Source organism: Giraffa tippelskirchi, chromosome 1, assembly GCF_054371585.1.
Source record: "Giraffa tippelskirchi isolate mGirTip1 chromosome 1, T2T-mGirTip1v1.2.pri, whole genome shotgun sequence".
In the NCBI taxonomy this organism is placed as follows: Eukaryota; Metazoa; Chordata; class Mammalia; order Artiodactyla; family Giraffidae; genus Giraffa; species Giraffa tippelskirchi.
In genome coordinates, this window is record NC_137275.1 from 37,272,652 (window position 1) to 37,291,826 (window position 19,175).

At 35.9% G+C, this 19,175-nt stretch overlaps 1 pseudogene across 1 annotated transcript; it reads right to left on the minus strand.

The window, feature by feature from the left end:
• Nucleotides 1-2,352: 2,352 nt before the first annotated feature.
• On the minus strand, nt 2,353-3,235 carry LOC145518263 (acidic leucine-rich nuclear phosphoprotein 32 family member D-like; annotated as a pseudogene). The gene has a single exon (XR_014062796.1). The product of XR_014062796.1 is annotated as an acidic leucine-rich nuclear phosphoprotein 32 family member D-like (transcript).
• Between the last annotated feature and the right edge of the window lie 15,940 nt (nt 3,236-19,175).

The following is a 19,175-nucleotide window of genomic DNA, read 5'->3' on the forward strand; positions in this document are numbered from 1 at the left end:
TTCAACAAACATTTATTGGATTCAATTATGTACAAAAATATTTGAGAGTTTCAAAACTGAGTAAAACATTTTATTGTTGTGAAGAAAATTAGATTTTGAAATAGAAGATAGATTAATTTACAAAACACACATTAGTTGTCAGAAAATATTCTAGGTGTTCTTTTCATAAAATGTCATATTTAACTCATGCAACATCCCTGAAATGAAAGTATGATTACACATATTATACAAATTAAAATTTAGAGAGTTTGATAATAATGATAATTTTACAATATAATTATTTTTTACTATTATAAAAGTTAATATTTTAATGCACTTACCATGTACCAGTAACTGTACTAAACACTTAACATGAAATATCTGATTTAGTCATCACAATAGTTGCATATTACCTAAATACTATTGTTATCCACATTTTATAGATGATTGGGGTACAGAGAGATTAAATATCAAACAGTAAGTAAGCAATTGAGTCAAGATGAAAGTAACTTTTAAGGCCACACAGCCAGTTATTGTGAGGCTGGAATTTCAACCTGAGAGTTTGTGTAATATCCAAAGTCCATGTTCTTTCTTATTCCTCATGCTGTTCCCATATGCTTAAAAAACAAGAAGCCATGCAGCTACAAAACTGTAATATAAGCCCAAGAATGATAAGAACTGAAGAGTTATAAATTGCAGTTGGAGTTCTAAGGAAGGTTGAGTTGATGAGAGAAACTTTAATGGTGGGATTGACCTTTTAACTGAATGTCAATGAGTCAGATTTTGCAATAACACAAAAAATCTTACATAATTTCAATTAGCACATTTATGATATTCCCTAGAACTTCTGTAGTTCTTTTGTGTGGATGCTCATTCTGGAAAGTGAGCTTCAAACAGGATATAAAGAATAAGAGAGAGACAAAGTCACTTATATCTCAAAGCATACACTGAAATAGCATCGAGGAAAATAAGAATTTCCCTTGAAAAAGGAAGGTAGAACTGATGTTTGTGATGGAGGAGACTGGGAAGAGAAATACACTTACACATGCATCATACTTTCTAGTTTTCCTGAGCAAGAATTGCTTTAGAAAGAGCAAAGAAAAGGATCTAGCAATATTACAAATAGCTAGAGAGATTTCCTTCATCTAAGAATGAAATGTGCTCCAAGCTAAAGTGTCTTGAGTGCTTCAGAAGTCACATTCAAGACAATAGCTGGCAAGGCTCACTAGGAAAGCAGTTGTTGAGAAATTCGTCACAATACTTGTGTGTTAGCTAGATGAAAAACGTTCATTGTGGGATCTGATTTCAATCATGAATTTTAGTTTTAGTCATTTTACACATACCTCAGATTTAGTTAACATTGTTTTCTGTTAATTAACTCTTTTGAACCACTGGATAGAATACTGGCTAGTAGAGGGTCATGGCATTCAAGAATATCTACTATCTACTGAATGTCCACCAAGGGCTAAGAGTTTTAAATACATATTCATATTCTGTTGGGGTTCAGTGCAGGTCACCCCAACATGAGCCACAATGCCACATTCATTATTTTGAATTGAAGTTGCTTGAGAAGCTGCAGACGCAAGAAGGAAACTCTGATCCTCCCCTGTCCTCTTGAAAGCATGAAATAAATCTCTCATGAGAAAGATGCCCTCCCTGCCTTTGGAGGTAGAAGGACACCCTTATCACCAGAGAATGGGAATCCAGTGCTGAAAAGTCTGCATAAACAAACCTTGTTACTTCTTTAATTACTGCCCGAAGCCCAAACTCTGTATAGATATTCTTCACTAATTGAGTACCCCAAAACCCAAGTTTCTTTACCCTGTCAATTACTCACAAATTTATTGTTTGTCTACAACGTATAAAAGCTGTCTGCTTTGGCCACTTCTTAGGTCCCATTTCTATGGGACCTCTGTGGGCACGAGGTAAAATTTGTTTATTTTCCTTCTGTTAATCTGCCTGTTATCAATTTTATTATTAGTACAGACTCAAGAAAGGTAGAGGGAGAAATTAAACCCTTCCTGACAATTCTTTTGTTTTTTTTTTTCAAAATGTTAAGATTTTATTTACAAAGCTTCTTTGTTGTACAGAAAGTAAAAATGCTGTTACAATCTTGGTATAACTGGTAGCCACGGACAGTTGACTCACCAATCACAGCTATCCACACTACAGCAAGTCTTACACAAAAACCTAACAATGCTTACAATTTTGTTGGGGTGAAGTCCCCAAGCTTGGTGGTGGATTTCCAAGAGGGACAGAATGGAGGAAGGTGGAATGTCACAGGAACTATTCTTTGGCTCTTTGGGTGGGTGCCCTGGGGTTTGTATCACAGTTACCTTTTTTCTTTTTTTCTTTTAAAAAAAAAAAAGCTACCAAATCCATGTCAGCAGTCCAACCAATACTGAACAGTTGTTTTTTTGCAGGTTATTGCGGTCTTATGAATCATCTTCTCCTTCGTCATCTGTTTCTCTCTTCCTCTTTTCACCTTTCCCGCTTTCTTCCTCTTCTTCATCCTCATCTTCATCTTCATCCTCATCCTCATCATCTTCATCAACTTCTCCATCATGTCCAAATTCTTCTTCCCTCCACTGACTTCATCTTCATCCTCCTCCCCTTCTACATCTTCGTCTTCATCATCATCCTCTTCATCATCAAACTCTTCTTCCTCACCATCTTCATCATCCTCCTTATCCTCATCTTCTCCTGCTTCATCATCCTCTTCTTCATCCACACCATCCACCTGGGCATCTGAATCTGGGGCTTCATGATCCTCTCGGTTATAGCCATCCAGGTAGGTCAGCTGGGGCAGGAGCTTGAAGACACTCTCTCGGTAGTCATTCAGGTTAGTAACCTCACAGTTAAACAGATTCAGGCTCTTCAGACATTCCAACTTTTTCAAAGGTTCCAGGGTGCTGATATCTTTCAGTTTATTTCCACTTAAGTTTAGATGTGTAAGATTTGGAAGTTTTTCTGCTAACATATCCAGACCTCCACAGATTCTGTTGTCACTGAGCTCAAGCTTTTTCAATTTAGGTAGTTTGGGAAGATTTGAAACTAAAATCAAGCCTACATTTATTAAACTGAGGAACTCTAAGTTCACAAATTCAGCTGTTAAGCCCTCAGTTTTCCCATCATTTGATTTGCAATTGTCCAGCACAAGTTCTCGAACAGCTGCTGGGGTCCGGTTCCTCAGCTCCAGGTGGATCCTCCTCTTCATGTCCATGTTTCTCTCTCTTCCCCCCTCTTCAAACTTCACTTTCCGAGGTGGGAGTAGAGGGGTAGAGGTGTCCCCTGACAATTCTTATACAGGCAAGGACATCTACAGTGCATATCACTTCACAGATTAAGAAACTCAGGTTAAAATAAATTAAGAAATCTGTTAGATTTCTAAAAGCAAACAAGAGAAAGGAATAGAATTGGAACAAAGATTTGTCAATTTCAAAGTTCATTCTCTTTTATCCTTATAAAGTTAAATCCAAGGAAATATTTTTTACTAAGAGTTAAATAGGAGATTAGGCCAACCAAAATGTCATTTCTTTCTTTGCCTTGCCTACTGTAAAATAAAGTAGACTGCAAGCCTGAGGCATCTCAGATATGAGTTACATAAGCATAAGCCATAAACTGTATTTAATCATGATAAATACGTGTAATATATTTCTTAGATCTTTTCTTATTTTTTTAGTGTTTATTAGTCATTCTTTAATCTAGTAATTAAAAACTGGGAAGCAGGGAGGCTCAACATTATTTGCTTTGCTAAGTCATTTTTAGCATACACCTGCAGTGCAGTTTAAGACCTAAACCAGAGATAAATCCATTCACATAGAATGTGAAATTTTATACTGACTAAGCTTGAAATAAATACAAAAGTTGAATTATAGAAAAAATCCAAAATTCAGAAAATGTAATGTTTTCTAAACTCAGATCTGAAATACTTTACAGGTTGATTTCATTTTAATGACTACTAGAAAAAGAAGAGTTCATTTTATCCCATTTTAGGAGACTTGTCTATAATACTCAGTAATGGGTATAGAATAAGAGAATATTGTTTTTTTAAGTGTAAAAGTCTTTTAATTTATATATATGAATAAATCTGGAATCTAACTACTTCATAATAATTTACTATAAACTGACATATTAGAAGTTTAAATTTGTTATTATCATTTCCAAAATTATTTTATCCTTGATTTTAACTTGATTATTCTGATATGTTTATGTAAAGTATATTTTACCATTTTATGCAAAGTATATTTAAAAATTCTGTGGAATATAGTTAACTATGGTCACAAAATATTTTGTTTTATGAGGAAAACAAAATTATGGTCCTCTAATTAATTATTATTAATTTTTAAGTGTTAATAAATTTCTTTTAATCAGAATGGGGAATTTTGATTAATATTTTTTTCTTTTTATGTGGCCATTAATAATTTTATATCTGCAATAATAATAGTTAATATTCATTATTAGTGTACTATTTTAGTAATCCTGTAACAAGAAGATTTTTCTCATAAAAATCAATCTCTCAAGAGAAAGTTAACATCATTTTGAAATAGTAAAATTTTCTGAAATATAAATGAAAAAAATGTTTAACGTATGGTTGTTTTTGAATCCTTTATGTAAAACATTTTAGCTAGTGCACATGTTCAATAAATATCTTCAATGTTATATTTAAGGACAAAACAAAATAAATTTATATTTAAATGGGATCAATATCTTGGTAAATTAAATATGTGTTTCCTCAGATCAAATAGACTGTGATACCCATGGAATTGCTTATTTATTGTTAAGCATTTTCTGAGTTCCCTTATGACTGATTATTACTAGGAATTAGGAAGTATGATTAATCTTTAGGCTAATTTCTTTTTAGTTTCTCACATTTCTGAGGGAAATAAAATTAAGGACATTTCATAACAGAATGCTTATGACAATACTTTATGAATGTAAAAAGCAGTAATTAGGAGTATCTTTCAAAAAAACTTTTGATCTTTTTTTTCTTTCTCAACCTGAAGTCCTCAAAGAAGTTTAGCTTTAGACTTATGGGACTTCCTAAGCTTTACCAATATTTCAATTCTTGTGCCTCCAGAATTTCAGTAACTTGCTTATTAAAGGTTGGATAATCCCTCAGTTAACTGATATTTTATTTTCTATATGTGAAGAACAAATATTTAAATTCTTTTCAAGTATATAGCTGAAAATGAATCATCTAAACAACAGCCACTGTTGATCCTTTTGCTGTTATGAATTTAGATATTGGTTCTTAAGTGTTATTTTGTAAAACATCACATGTTATACTTTTAAATTAAAAACAACATAAGCCTAGCTGAGTAATGAATATTTTTTTAATTTCATAGAACTCTGACATGAATTTCCTTGCAGATAATAGAAGACCACCTATAAAGCTTTATTAATGCTTTATTTTAGGTATTGCATTTTTTTTCAGTTCAAAATTTCTATATGATTTATTTTTTTCATAGTTCTATTATCTGGTGAAATTCACTTTACCTTTTTTGTCATGGTTTTCATGCTTTCTAGAACATATCAATAACTTATGTTACGATTTTTTATTAAATAACTAACATCTGGATCACTGGTGGATTTGTTTTTATTGTCTATTGTTTTCTGTTGTTTTTAACTACATGGTCCTGACTTTTGGCATGACTAGCTATGTTTGAGTGAATGCTGGATATTGTAGATGATATTATCTTTCCTGAAATTTACCCTTTGCACTAGTTGAAGAGAGTGGCCCTTTAATCCATCAGGGATTTTATTGAGCGGAGGCTGGTTGTAGCCCTGGTAAGGTTCAGTCTGTTTGTGATCCACCCATCCCTCTGGGATTTTCAACTGAGAATCTAGTGAGTTTTTTTGGACTTTAGCGGTCTTAACATACCTCCTGAAAAATTGGATCTGCATTTCAGAGGCTTTCCACGTAAGATTTCAGTTTCCTGTCTCGCACAGGAAGTGGTCACAAATTTGAGGCTCCTGGAAATCTCCACCAAAAGCTTTTTTGGTTTCTCTTTGCAATGGTTCTTCACCAGTGTAAATAGAAGATTCTCAGCCTTCTACTTTGCTTACAGTTTCTGCATAATGAACTACCACAAAATTAGCATCTTAAAACAGCATCCCATTATCAGGTTATATTTCTGTAGGACAGATGTCTGGGCATGGCATGACTGAGTTCTCTGCTTACAGTTTTACTGGGTGACATCGAGACAAGTAGGTTGTGTGCTCATGTGAAGAGTTGACTAAGGAAGGATCAGGTTTCAAGCTCACTCAGGCTGTTGGGAAAATCCAGTTCCTTGGAGTTGTAGGACTGAGATCTCCATCTTTTTGCTGTGTGTTGGCCAGGGGTTACTCTCAGCCCTTAGACACTGCCTGCTGTGCCCTACCATGTGCCCCCTTCCATTTTCAAACACAGCAAAGAGAAACTCCTTCAGTACCAGTCACATTTGGAATCTCTCACCAGGAATGACCTAGCCCTTCAAGGGCAACGTTTTCCTTAGTCAACATAACCTAATCACAGAAGTGCTCTCTACCCTATTCAAAGTCCCTCCCACTCTCATAATTGGCAAATGCTCCAGGGTGAAAATGGCTGTAAAAGTAAACATAACTTTTTAAAGTTTTCCTCTCTGGAATTTTAACTCTTCTAATTATCACCATCTAAGCACCTCTTTGAATTTTCCATTTATCCAGCTTTTCTGTTCTAGGTGAAGAACTGATCTGTTGTAAGCTGTTCCATTCCACTTGAAAGCAGACATTGCTATTAAGTTTGTAAATTCTTAGAATTCCAAATGCCTAATTGCAATGATAATACTGAGTAATGATTTAATTGTTTACAAGTGATTTTACAAAGACATCTCTTGACAGTTTGCACTGTATAACTTGTCACATCAGAGTCCTGGTTTCATTGGATATGGTTATGCTGGGTTTTAAATAATTTATTTATATAGAGATTTATGATATTTTAAAAATGAGTACTTATAGTCATGAATGTATATGCATAACATGGTGTTGGCATTTTGAGACTGAGATTTTGAAAAGTTTTCAATTTTGACAAACTAAATCAAAGCTTCTTTTAATAAAAATATTTCTAATTGTATTTAGAATACACACAATTATGTTAAAAAAAAAAAGATGGTTAATTACCAGGATAAATGAATTCTCTGAACAAACTCAGACAATAGGATAATTAATATACTTTTAGGAAATGTGCAAAAGTCTGCAGTCATAATACACTACTTCAGTTCAGTTCAGTACCTCAATTGTGTCTGATTCTTTGAGACCCCCATGGACTGCAGCACACGAGGCCTCCCTGTCCATCACCAACTCCCTGAGCCTACTCAAACTCATGTCCATCACAACAGAGATACCATCCAATCATCTCATTTGTCCCCTTCTCCTCCCACCTTCAATCTTCCCAGCATCAAGGTCTTTTCTAATGAGTCCGTTCTTCTCATCAGGTGGCCAAAGTATTGGAGTTTCAGCTTTAGCATCAGTCCTTCCAGTGAATATTCAGGACTGATTTCCTTTAGGATGAACTGGTTGGATCTCTTTGCAGTCCAAGGAACTCTCAATAGTCTTCTCCAACACCACAGTTCAATTCTTTGGTGCTCACCTTTCTTTATAGTCCAACTCCCCCATCCATACATGACTACTGGAAAAAGCATAGCTTGAACTAGACAGACTTTTGCTGGTAAAGTAATGTCTCTGCTTTTTAATATGCTGTCTAGGTTGGTCATAGCTTTTCTTCCAAGGAGCAAGTGTCTTCTAATTTCATGGCTGCAGTCACCATCTGCAGTGATATTGGAGCCCAAGGAAATAAAGTCTATCACTGTTTCCATTGTTTCCCCATCTATTTGCCGTGGGACTGGATGTCATGATCTTAGTTTTTTGAATGTTGAATTTTAAGCCACCTTTTTCACTCTCATCAAGAGGCTCTTCCGTTCCTTATGGCTTTCTGCCATAAAGGTGGTGTTATCTGCATATCTGAGGTTATTGATATTTCTCCTGGCAATCTTGATTCTAGCTTGTGCTTCATCCAGCCTGGCATTTCACATGATGTACTCTGCCTATAAGTTAAATAAGCAGGGTGACAATATACAGCCTTGATGTGCTCCTTTCCTGATTTGGAACCAATCTGTTGTTCCATGTCCAATTCTAACTGTTGCCACTTGACCTGCATACAGATTTCTCAGGAGGCAGATCAGGTGGTCTGGTATTCCCATCTCTTGAAGATTTTTCCACAGTTTGTTGTGATCCACACAGTCAAAGGCTTTCGCTTAGTCAATAAAGCAAAAGTAGATATTTTTCTGGAACTCTCTTGCTTTTTCGATGATCCTGCAGATGTTGGCAATTTGATCTCTGGTTCACTAAGAAAACACTACTTCTTGCATTCCTCTAGATTTTGTGGGAGGAAGCTTTAATATTTCTATTGCAGCCTGTAACATGTATTAACTGAAATTTAGAATCCTTTGAGCTTGTTAAATTTTTTAAGTAGTTTGCCCTAACCAAGTTGACATATTATTTCATTTTAAAACAAATATGATTAATTTGAGAAGAAATTGGAAAAATTAAATTCTTCTTCCAGCTTAGTTGAATTAGGTATATTATATACCAGTATCTGATTTTTTGTACCACATTAACTATTCATAGGAATATATGCCAAATGCCTACAGGCAGCTGGGCAATTAAAATAACACAATAAATTAATTATTTAATACTGTTAGAACTTGAACACACTTTAAAAGCAACACTTTACACACCATGAACATTTTTTAAAGAGGCTTTGTAAATCTTAAGGCATAAGTCTTATTTGACGTCATTACAAACCATGGTATTAAAATAGTTTTTATTAAGTAGCACCTGTGTATACTAGTGTGTTAAGTATTTTAGATAATGCCGTCTTAAGACAATATTTTCTTAGCTTTGAATCCAAGAAAGATTTCATTATGAATTTTGTTTTACAGAGGTTCCTAACCTTTGCTCTGTGAATAATGCTTGTAATGTAAAAATTGTCAAATTATCCCATCCCTTTCCCTCACCCCATCCACCCCTACAAAAATCTTTGCAGAAATAATGAGACTTTCTTTGCTTTTAGTAAGAATGAAATAAGAACTATTCTCATGAATACAGATCATGTTTTAAATTTATTCAAGTAAAAAGTATATATAATGTGTTCTGCTAATGTAAAAACATATTGGTAAATGTGTTTTTAAAGAATAGGCAAACGATCATTCAGATGACAGAGTGTGGTTAGAAGAAAATTTTTTAAGCATTCAGTTGCCTATAAGCACAATTTTAAAGATAAGAGAAATATTGATGAGTAATAAAAATGTCTCATTGTCATAATTAATATGTGTTTGTACTACAAGGATTATCTTCAGACCATCCTTTGTCTTATTCTGAACTTCATGGGATTCTTCAATATCACAAGGAGCAGCGAAATAAATGGTTTATTTTATTCACTCTCTTTGGAGCAAGTGTAGTACAGTGGACTGAGAGCATGAGCTATAAAGCCATTACATCTATTTACTTATCTGTGCTCACTTGAAGAAAAAAAAAAAAAGGAAAATTCCCACCTTGAAGGGCTGTGAAGATTCAAGCACATTTAAGCAAAGCAACTGGCTAAAAGATATGACCATACAGTTCTCAAAATATAACCCAAAGCAATTATTATTTAATGGAACATCTCAGTAAATAGAAATTTTAAGAAAGCAACTTCAGTTCAGAATTAAAATCATCACCATTCATTCATTGGGCAATCAATCAGATTTATGCCCTTATAAGTACTCAGAAAAGTTTAGTATCAAAAATTGTTTTTGGTATCTCATTACAATAATTCCAGGACCCGGAATGAGTTTCTGAATGTGTGAGGATATTTATACATGTGGTTCCACTTTCCTTGGCACTAAGTTGTAAAGTCCTAAACTGTCACTTTATACAACCATAATTTTAATTTCTTTGTTTACATTGATCTATTTAATACCTTGTTTTGAGGCTGATCTATAATATTTCTAAGGATAGAATACATATTTTTGTTGGTGGACTCTTCCTTGTTTTGAGAAGCTAACATTTTTAAGAGTATTTATAGTCATGCAGTATTAGGTAAATACCAAACATATAATTTTATTTTTCTATTGTTGGTATTTGTTGTTTAGTCTCTAAGTTGTGTCTGACTCTTTGTAACCCTATGAACTGTAGCCTGCCAAGCTCCTCTGTCCATGAGATTTCTCAGGCTAGAATACTGGAGTGTGTTGCCATTTCCTTCTCCAGGGGATTTTTCTGACCCAGAATTAAGTAGGAATATTTCTGTATAGATAATTATTATGTTATCTGAGGACTCAGACTAGATATGGAGTTCACGGACTTAATAAAGAGAGAATTTAGAAGAGGTCTCTAGTTTAAGCAGTGAGCCTTAAGACCAAGGTGGCAAATCTAGGTGAAGGGAAAGAGCAAACACTAGGGACATGGAGTAAGGGGAAATCTTTCAGACTTAAGAGTTAATTTTAATTTTTATTATGCTATTTTTAAATACAACATTCAATTCAAAGATCTCGGATGAGTGATAATTTATAAGACAGAAGGACAATTTGGTATATGCATTTTGTAGTGGAAGTGAGTCAAAGAAACCCATAACTTTTTTTTTTCTTTGGGATTTAAGCTAGTGGTAAAGAACCTGCCTGCCAATGCAGGAGACGTAAGAGAAATGGGCCCGATCCCTGTATCAGGAAGATCCTCTGGAGGAGAGCATGGCAACACACTGCAGTTTTCTTGCCTGGAGAATCCCATGGACAAAGGAGCCTAGCGGGCTACAATCCTTAGAGTCTCAAAGAATCGCACATGACCGAAGCGACTTAGCACGCACTGCTGTACAATGAAGTAAATCAACCTTATGTATATATATATCCCCTTCCTCTGGGATGTCCTTCCCACCTCCCTCCGTCCCACCCATCTAGGTCACCCTGCCAGAGGAAATGAACTGTAAATACCAAAGTACTGGAGGAAGGCACTTGATTTCTCACAGTCAGCAAGGTATCGGCTCTAGGTAAATAACATTTAAACTTAAAGATAGGTTGAAGTGTGACCTAGAAGACTGAGAACTTTAGGGGCATGGCTACATAGGAAAAAATAAATATGTGTGTCTGTGTGTGTCTCTGTGTGTCTCTGTGTGTGTGTGTATGAATGTTCATTTTATCACTCTTTCAAATCTGATCATACTGAAGGGCAGGAGGGGGAAGAAGCGGGGGAGGTATCTCTTAAAGTTAAATTTGAAAAAGCTTGTAATTCTAAGTTTGCTCTTTATATTTGTACAATTAAATTCAGCCAAAGTTTACTGAAGACTTATTATATGATAGGTAGTATCTAGATTTGGGAGCAAAGAGAAATGAAATGCTTCCATAACCCTCTTTATTTCACAATCAGGTGGAAGCAATTAAAATATGAAATCAGTTATTCCGGCTTCCAGCAGTACTATCAGAGGCTTATACACAAAACAAGGTTAAGTAAAATTTAAAAATTGAGTGATTACTTCTACTTTGGTAACTGGGAAAAGTCCAGTGTTAACAGGGGAACTAACTGATACAAAGCAGAATTTGCTTCTTGCATTTGTTCTTTATCATGTATGCATTCTGATTATCTCTGATAATTTGGTCCTCCATTCAGTTTTAGCTGTAGCAAGGAGATCTAGAAGTGAGCCTCTCCTACTATGGGCAAGTATCTTGCATGGAGACCTGGTAAATTGTCTTGGAAAATGCATGGCCTATTTTCCTTCTCTTTGTTCTCCTTTTTTCCTCTTCCTCTTTCCCTTATCCCATCCCATCTTCCCTCTCGCCTTCCTTCCCTTCATTGCTCCCTTCCCTCCTTCCATCTTCATTTCCCTTCATCTCTCCCTTCTTTTCTAATTTTATTCCTTACTATCTTTCTTTCCTCCCTCTCTCCATCCCTTCCTTCCTATTGAAGTACTACATTTAGCAATTATTCAAGGATTATTGATGGCAGGAGGAGAAGGTGGTGACAGAGGATGAGGTGCTTGAATGGCATCATTGACTCAATGGACATGAGTTTGAGCAAACTCTGGGAGATAGTGAAGGACTGGGAACCCTGCAGTCCATGGGGTCACGAAGAGTCAGAAATGCCTGAGAGACTGAACAACAACAAGGATTATAATTCATTAGCTTTAGTATTAATTTGACTTATTCACTGGTCACCCCTTATGTTTCTGGCACTGTTTTAGGTAAAGAGGATATAATAGTGAAAAAAAAATGAACAATTCTCTGACCTCATGGAAGTTAACGTTCTAGTGGAAAGTATTAAATAGTGAGACAACAAAGTAGAGGAAGCGTATTGCATGTGTGTATGTACAAGGAATGAGGTTAAACTTTTAGATGACATGATCACAGTAGGTTTTGTCTGCTGAAAACAAGAAAATTAAGTCTTGACTGAGGGGAGACAACAAGCCTAGGGATGACTGGGAAGGGATGTTTGATTCAGAGGAAATAGCAAAGGCCCTGAGATGGGAATATCCCTGTTGTATCTGAGAAATAACAGGGAAGTGTGAGTGCCTGGAGTGATTCAAGATAGGAAATCAGAAATGTTGTTTAGGGCCCTAGTGATTATACTGAGGATTTTCCCTTTTCCTCAGAGAAGGTTGGAAAGCCCAAACTGAAGAATAGCTAGATCAGTTTTTTTTTTTTTCAGTTCAGTTCAGTTCAGTCACTCAGTCGTGTCCGACTCTCTGCGACCCCATGAATTGCAGCACGCCAGGCCTCTCTGTCCATCACCAACTCCCAGAGTCTACCCAAACCCATGTTCATCGAGTCGGTGATGCCATCCAACCATATCATCCTCTGTCGTCCCCTTCTCCTCCCACCCCCAATCCTACCCAGCATTAGGGTCTTTTCCAATAAGTCAACCCTTCGCATGAGGTGGCCAAAGTATTGGAGCTTCAGCTTCAACATCAGACCTTCCAATGAACACCCAGGATTGATCTCTTTTAGGATGAATTGATTGGATCTCCTTGCAGTCCAAGGGACTCTCAAGAGTCTTCTCCAACACCACAGTTCAAAAGCATCAATTCTGCGGCGCTCAGCTTTCTTCACCGTCCAACTCTCACATCCATACATGACCACTGGAAAAACCATAGCCTTGACTAGACGGACTTTTGTTGGCAAAGTAATGTCTCTGCTTTTAAACATGCTATCTAGGTTGGCCATAACCTTCCTTCCAAGGAGTAAGCGTCTTTTAATTTCATGGCTGCAGTCACCATCAGCAGTGATTCTGGAGCCCAAAAAAGTAAAGTCTGACACTGTTTCCACTGTTTCCCCATCTATTTCCCATGGAGTGATGGGACCATATGCCATGATCTTAGTTTTCTGAACGTTGAACTTTAAGCCAACTTTTTCACTCTCCTCCTTCACCTTCATCAAGAGGCTCTTTAGTTCTTCTTCACTTTCTGCCATAAGGGTGGTGTCATCCGCATATCTGAGGTTATTGATATTTCTCCCGGCAATCTTGATTCCAGCTTGTGTTTCTTCCAGCCCAGCGTTTCTCATGATGTACTCTGCATATAAGTTAAATAAGCAGGGTGACAATATACAGCCTTGACGTACTCCTTTTCCTATTTGGAACCAGTCTGTTGTTCCATGTCCAGTTCTAACTGTTGCTTCCTGACCTGCATACAGGTTTCTCAAGAGACAGGTCAGATGGTCTGGTATTCCCATCTCTTTCAGAATTTTCCACAGTTTGTTGTGATCCACACAGTCAAAGGCTTTGGCATAGTCAATAAAGCAGAAATAGATTTTTTTTTTCAAATCACCCTAAATGCTGTCCTGAGAGGCATGCAGAATCAGAGCGACCATTCAGATATGAGAATGTGAGAGAAACAGCTTTAAATTTTTTGACTAAGCAACCAGAAGAACAAAGGTGCTATTTACTGAGATGAGGAATCTTGAGAGAGAAGCAAATTGTTATAGAGTGAGAAGTTAGAAGGTTTATCTGCACATTTGTTTTGAATATTGTAAGTTTGCGATCAAGTAAAGATAACAGACAGTAATATGTACAAGTTTTGAGTTCAAGGGGGGAAAAAGCCCCTATATTGGAAATACTATGTATCTTTAATATCCTATTACCTACTTTATTAGTCTTATGAGAAAACTTTGCATTTCAAGTGGCAGATGCAGCCATAACGATGGGTATAGAGATATTTTAAATGCATTACCTTGGAGTGGTACCACTGTGCAAGTTCTTAGTGAGATGAAACCCAGGTCCATAAAGAGTCAGTCTCTCAGCCATGACTGAATCTTTGTGACCCCATGGATTGTAGCTCGCCAGGCTCCTCTGTCCATGGGATCTCAGCAAGAATACTGGAGTGGATCGCCATTTCCTCCTCCAGGGGAACTTCCCAATTCAGGGATCAAACTCACTTCTCCTGTGGCTGCTGCATTGGCAGGCAGATTCTTTATCCCTGAGCCACCTGGAAAGCCCCATAAAGAGGAGTTCTAGTCAAAAGGAGTCAGATGACAAGGTTCAACTTTCCTAGAAATAGCCCTGCCTTGAAGCCAACTTTCCCTTCTTCTTCTCAGGTGGAGTTGTATGTCTCCCATTTTCCTTCTATGACCTTTTGTATGTAATTCCTTTTTTTGAGGAGGACACATTTCACATTGGTTTCTAGTTGTGTGTTTACAGGTTTAGCTCTACCATTAGATTGGAAGCCTCTAAAGAGTGGGATCATATTAATTAATTTTTATACTTTCTTTTCCACCAGTGCCTAACACATTGTACTTAATATTTATTGACAGAATGAATAATTGACTGAAGCTCCTCCTGTGGTCCAGAAACTAGGACTTTAACTGCTTGCCAGTTATTTCTAGTTCAAAGTCCTATAGTCAACTCAAGTATAATATGCTCAAAACAGAATGGATTTAGTTATCCTGAAAACTTACATTTTATCCTGAACTTTAGGTAGTACGGCCATTATATGGTCTCTGCCCCAACATTTCCACTCTGATCTTCCAATGTGAAAGCAGCCATAGACAATATATAAACGAATGAGTGTGACTGTGTCACAGTAAAATCTTGGATTCTGAAATTTAAATTTTAAATAATTTTCACATGTCACCAAGTATAATTCTTCTTTTGATATTGTTTCTATAACCACTTAAAAATAATACCTATTCCCATTAGTGGTTAAAAAATAAACAAAAACAACCCACATAAAACATGTAGCAGGCTGGATTTGGCCTCTGAGACATTGTTTGCCTATACTGTTCTAGGGCACTGAATTAGTCCTTTTTATATATATGCTGTTTTTTATAGCTTTAAGTCACAATGCAACACTGGCTAAAAGACTAATTAAAATCAATGGCTCTTTTCTCCCTGTAATCTTTTAAATTTCTATTCAGTGTCTGGAGTATATTCTAGTTATGGCTCAAAATTTTATTCACTTTGTGTAATATTATTTCTTGCCTGTTTTCCAAGTTCTGTTGACAAATAATATACATAGATAGTTCATTTTTTTTTAATTTGAAGTCCCTTATTAGTACCACGCCTTTCAAAGATCTTGTATTGACTGTGGAGAAATGGAAAGAAACTACTCACTTATCCATGCAAGGTGAACTTGGAACTTTTCTTCTAATAAAGACACCAGTTTCTTAAGAAGCTGAATATGGAGATGTGTGGATATGCATGTCAGTGGGTGGGCAAAATCTATATTCTAATTCAACACTTCTTAACAGAATATTTTCTGTTTCCTCGGTGTAGTGAATCCATTTGCAGGGTCCCATTTGTTTGGATCTATGGCTGGTATATCCATTTCTAAATAGGTATTTTTCTTAACTTTGAGCCCTTGATTTCATCACATTGTCATCTTCATAATAGTTCTTTGAGTTCCTAATTCAGAGAGACTTGATTGTGTTATTATTTTAAAACCTAGCAGTTCTGATTTTTATCTCAGGATTATTTCAAAATCTTAGATAAGCTACCCGAATATATCTCTTTTGGTTTCTGGACCTATGCTAGCAGTTTTTCATATAACAGTAGTAATAATTATAATAAAAAATAGATATCAGCGATATCGGTTTTTGTTCTTCAATTATATTTTCTTCCTAAAGAACTCTTTGAATTTAGGGCCCATTCTAAGGAACTACCTTTTACCCGCCATTTCAGAGGTATACACTCTTTTTTAAGGTAAATCACTATCAAAATGCAAGTATTAAGAGGATCATTTTTTTATTATATTAACTTTTTTCCAGGTAGAGCGAGAACATCATGTGAATAAACTCTAAGAGAGACATTTAAAATATCTGTATTATCTGTATCTGTATTACTAAAATGGAAGAATTTATTCATGAGAACTAGAATGAATCTAAAGTTAGTATTCATTGAATAGTAAATGAAATAGAAAGTTGTAACACTTACGGCTCTGAAGGACTCTTACAAATTGGCTGAATTGCTAACCCAGACCTTACAGTACCTAGTTTACACACATTTTCCTCTCACACTTAATATAAATGTCTTCAGTAACTTTTTGGTTTCAAATATTAGAAGTCAGTAAATACCAATTAACTTGCATATGAAAAAGTGCACCAATAACAACAGCACATTTTCCCTTAAATTTATACTTTAGTGTCTTAGTCCTTGAAACTAGCACTTCAATGTAGAAAACTGCTATAAGGCTGCAAAATTTTCTTGCATTGGCTGGTATGTATGTGTGCTAAGTTGCTTCAGTTGTGTCTGACTCTTTGCAACTCTATGGATTGTAGCCCACCAGGCTCCTTTGTCCATGGAATTCTCCAGGCAAGGGGATTGGGTTGCCTTGCCCTCCTACAGGGGCTCTTCTCAACCCAGGGATAGAACCCGTGTCTCTTATGTCTCTTGCATTGGCAGGCAGGTTCTTTACCTAAACTAGTGCAATCTGGGAAACCCATTGGCTAGGATAGGTCTTAGCTAATATTTCAATTATCCTTTCAAGTATATCATGGGGAATTGATATTTGGTAGTTATACATTCTCTTCCTGCCGCTGGTACACTAAGGCTTCTTCACCATCTTCAGCCATAAGCCATTTCTCCCATGACATTTAATCCATTTTCAACCAGTAGCACTTCTTGTTGGTCTGCAGAATGAATGTCAGACTAGAGTTTTTTTTGTTTTTTTACTGCTTTTCTCCTTATGCTAAGTTGCTTCAGTCGTGTCTGACTCTTCACGACCCTACAGACAGTAGCCCACCAAGGTCCTCTTGTCCACGGGGATTCTCCTGGCAAGAATACTGGAGTGGGTTGCTGTGCCCTCCTCCACGGGATCTTCCCAAACCAGGGATGGAACCTGTGTCTCTTATGTCTCTTTTTCTCCTTATATCTCAGCACATTCAACATACGGTTATTTTCCACTTTGCTCTGTCTTTTCTAAGCAAATATTTTCTTAAATGAGGTGGGTTGGCAGGATAAAGTCAGAGAAAGCTGCTGAAGTGGCTGCAAAACACTACTTCCTATTGAGCAGTGCTTTCCATGCATTCTTTCCTTCTCCTTGCCAGGACTTTATAAGGTTAGTACTATTTAATCTCTGTTTCAAAATGAAAAAAAAAAAAAATGATGCTAAAAGGAGTGATTTTCTGGTTAAATGTAATGTAATAATAAGTAAAGGAGATAGAAACATGTTACTGTAATTATAATCTTACTCCATTTTACATGCTGAACTCCTGTATTAACTTGATTCATGAACTTGCCCTAGTTCCTTAACTTTTTAATTTTCCAGTTACTGATTTGTTAAGTAAAGATAACAGTATCTTTCCTTCTTGCTTCATACAGGATCAAACTGACTCCAAAGTGAAAATATATAAACATCCATCAAATGTAATATATTTGCACGTGACCATTTAAGCATCTGTCAGAGTCTCTTCGGAGAAGGCAATGGCCACCCACTCCAGTACTCTTGCCTGAAAAATCCCATTGGCGGAGGAGGAAGAGCTCAGTCTCTATACTTCCTTCATTTGTGCCTTTATCCACAAAATATACTATTTTCCTTTCTTTTAAACAGAAAAAAGAGAGAAAAAATATGGCTCACTACACACATCAAGGAAACAAGTCTTATGTTTTGAATTTGAAATCATAGCAAGTAATCTCTAAGACTCTTAAAAGTGCCAAGAAATTGAAATCAGAATCCATATGAAGGCTTCCTATTCTTTCAAAATTAGATTTTATTTTTTCCCAAACACCACAAACAGGTACTTCCATTTGAAAAATTGGAAATTAACTATTGTATTGGATAATTACTAGTATTCCACTAGACTTGGAACTAGAGATATAATTATTAATAGCACTATGTTCTCAATATATTTACCATCTCATAGAGAAAATGCACACACACACACACACACACACACACACACACACTCATTATTACAAATTGATAAAATAAATGATAAAATCAAATGCCATGTTTACCAAGCAAATAGATTCAGTCAATCTGGAGTGTTTAGTATGGAATTTGGAGAGGATAAGGAAAGGACAGGAAAGATAAGGAACTAAGCATTGGGAGAAAGAATGGAGAGTATTTCAAAAAAAGAAGTGTCTTCAAAACAACATGGCAAAAATTGCACAAATGAATAAGTTATTGAAAGCTCTTTGCTGATGGTTAAATAATCTGAATTTTATTGTTTAATGTCTGTAGTGACTGGAATTTTAGGTAATTGAAAAGTGAAACCATTTACAAAATCTAGTTTCAAGAAAGCCATTAGATTATAACTTCCTTGTCTTAAAAGAGATATGTGAAGAAAGACTTTAATATTCATGTTCTTGAGAACTAGAACTTTGCTGTTGAAACTTGACCATTTCCCCAGGCTTAAATTGCCTCTGTTAGCTTTTCTGGGTTTAGGCCTGTTTCAAGAATGCAAATACATACTGGACAGGTGATGACTTCAACCCCTGGTTGATAATACTTCTTTAAGAACTGAAAAATAGTTGGTTTGAACTTGAAGTTCTTGAATGTGGGAATTACCCTGGACAGAGAAGGTAAGTCCAAGTTTCATGACTCTTTCATTCATTCTTTCATCCATTTATTCATTATTCTTTCATCTGAGGTGGAGCAAACCCTTTCAGAGAAGAGCAATAGTATTCAATTTTTATTTATATTTCATGTCAGTATACACTTTTGTCATAGTATGAATTTTCACTTTAAGAACAAGCAGCTATTTATCGTCCATAGAAAAGAC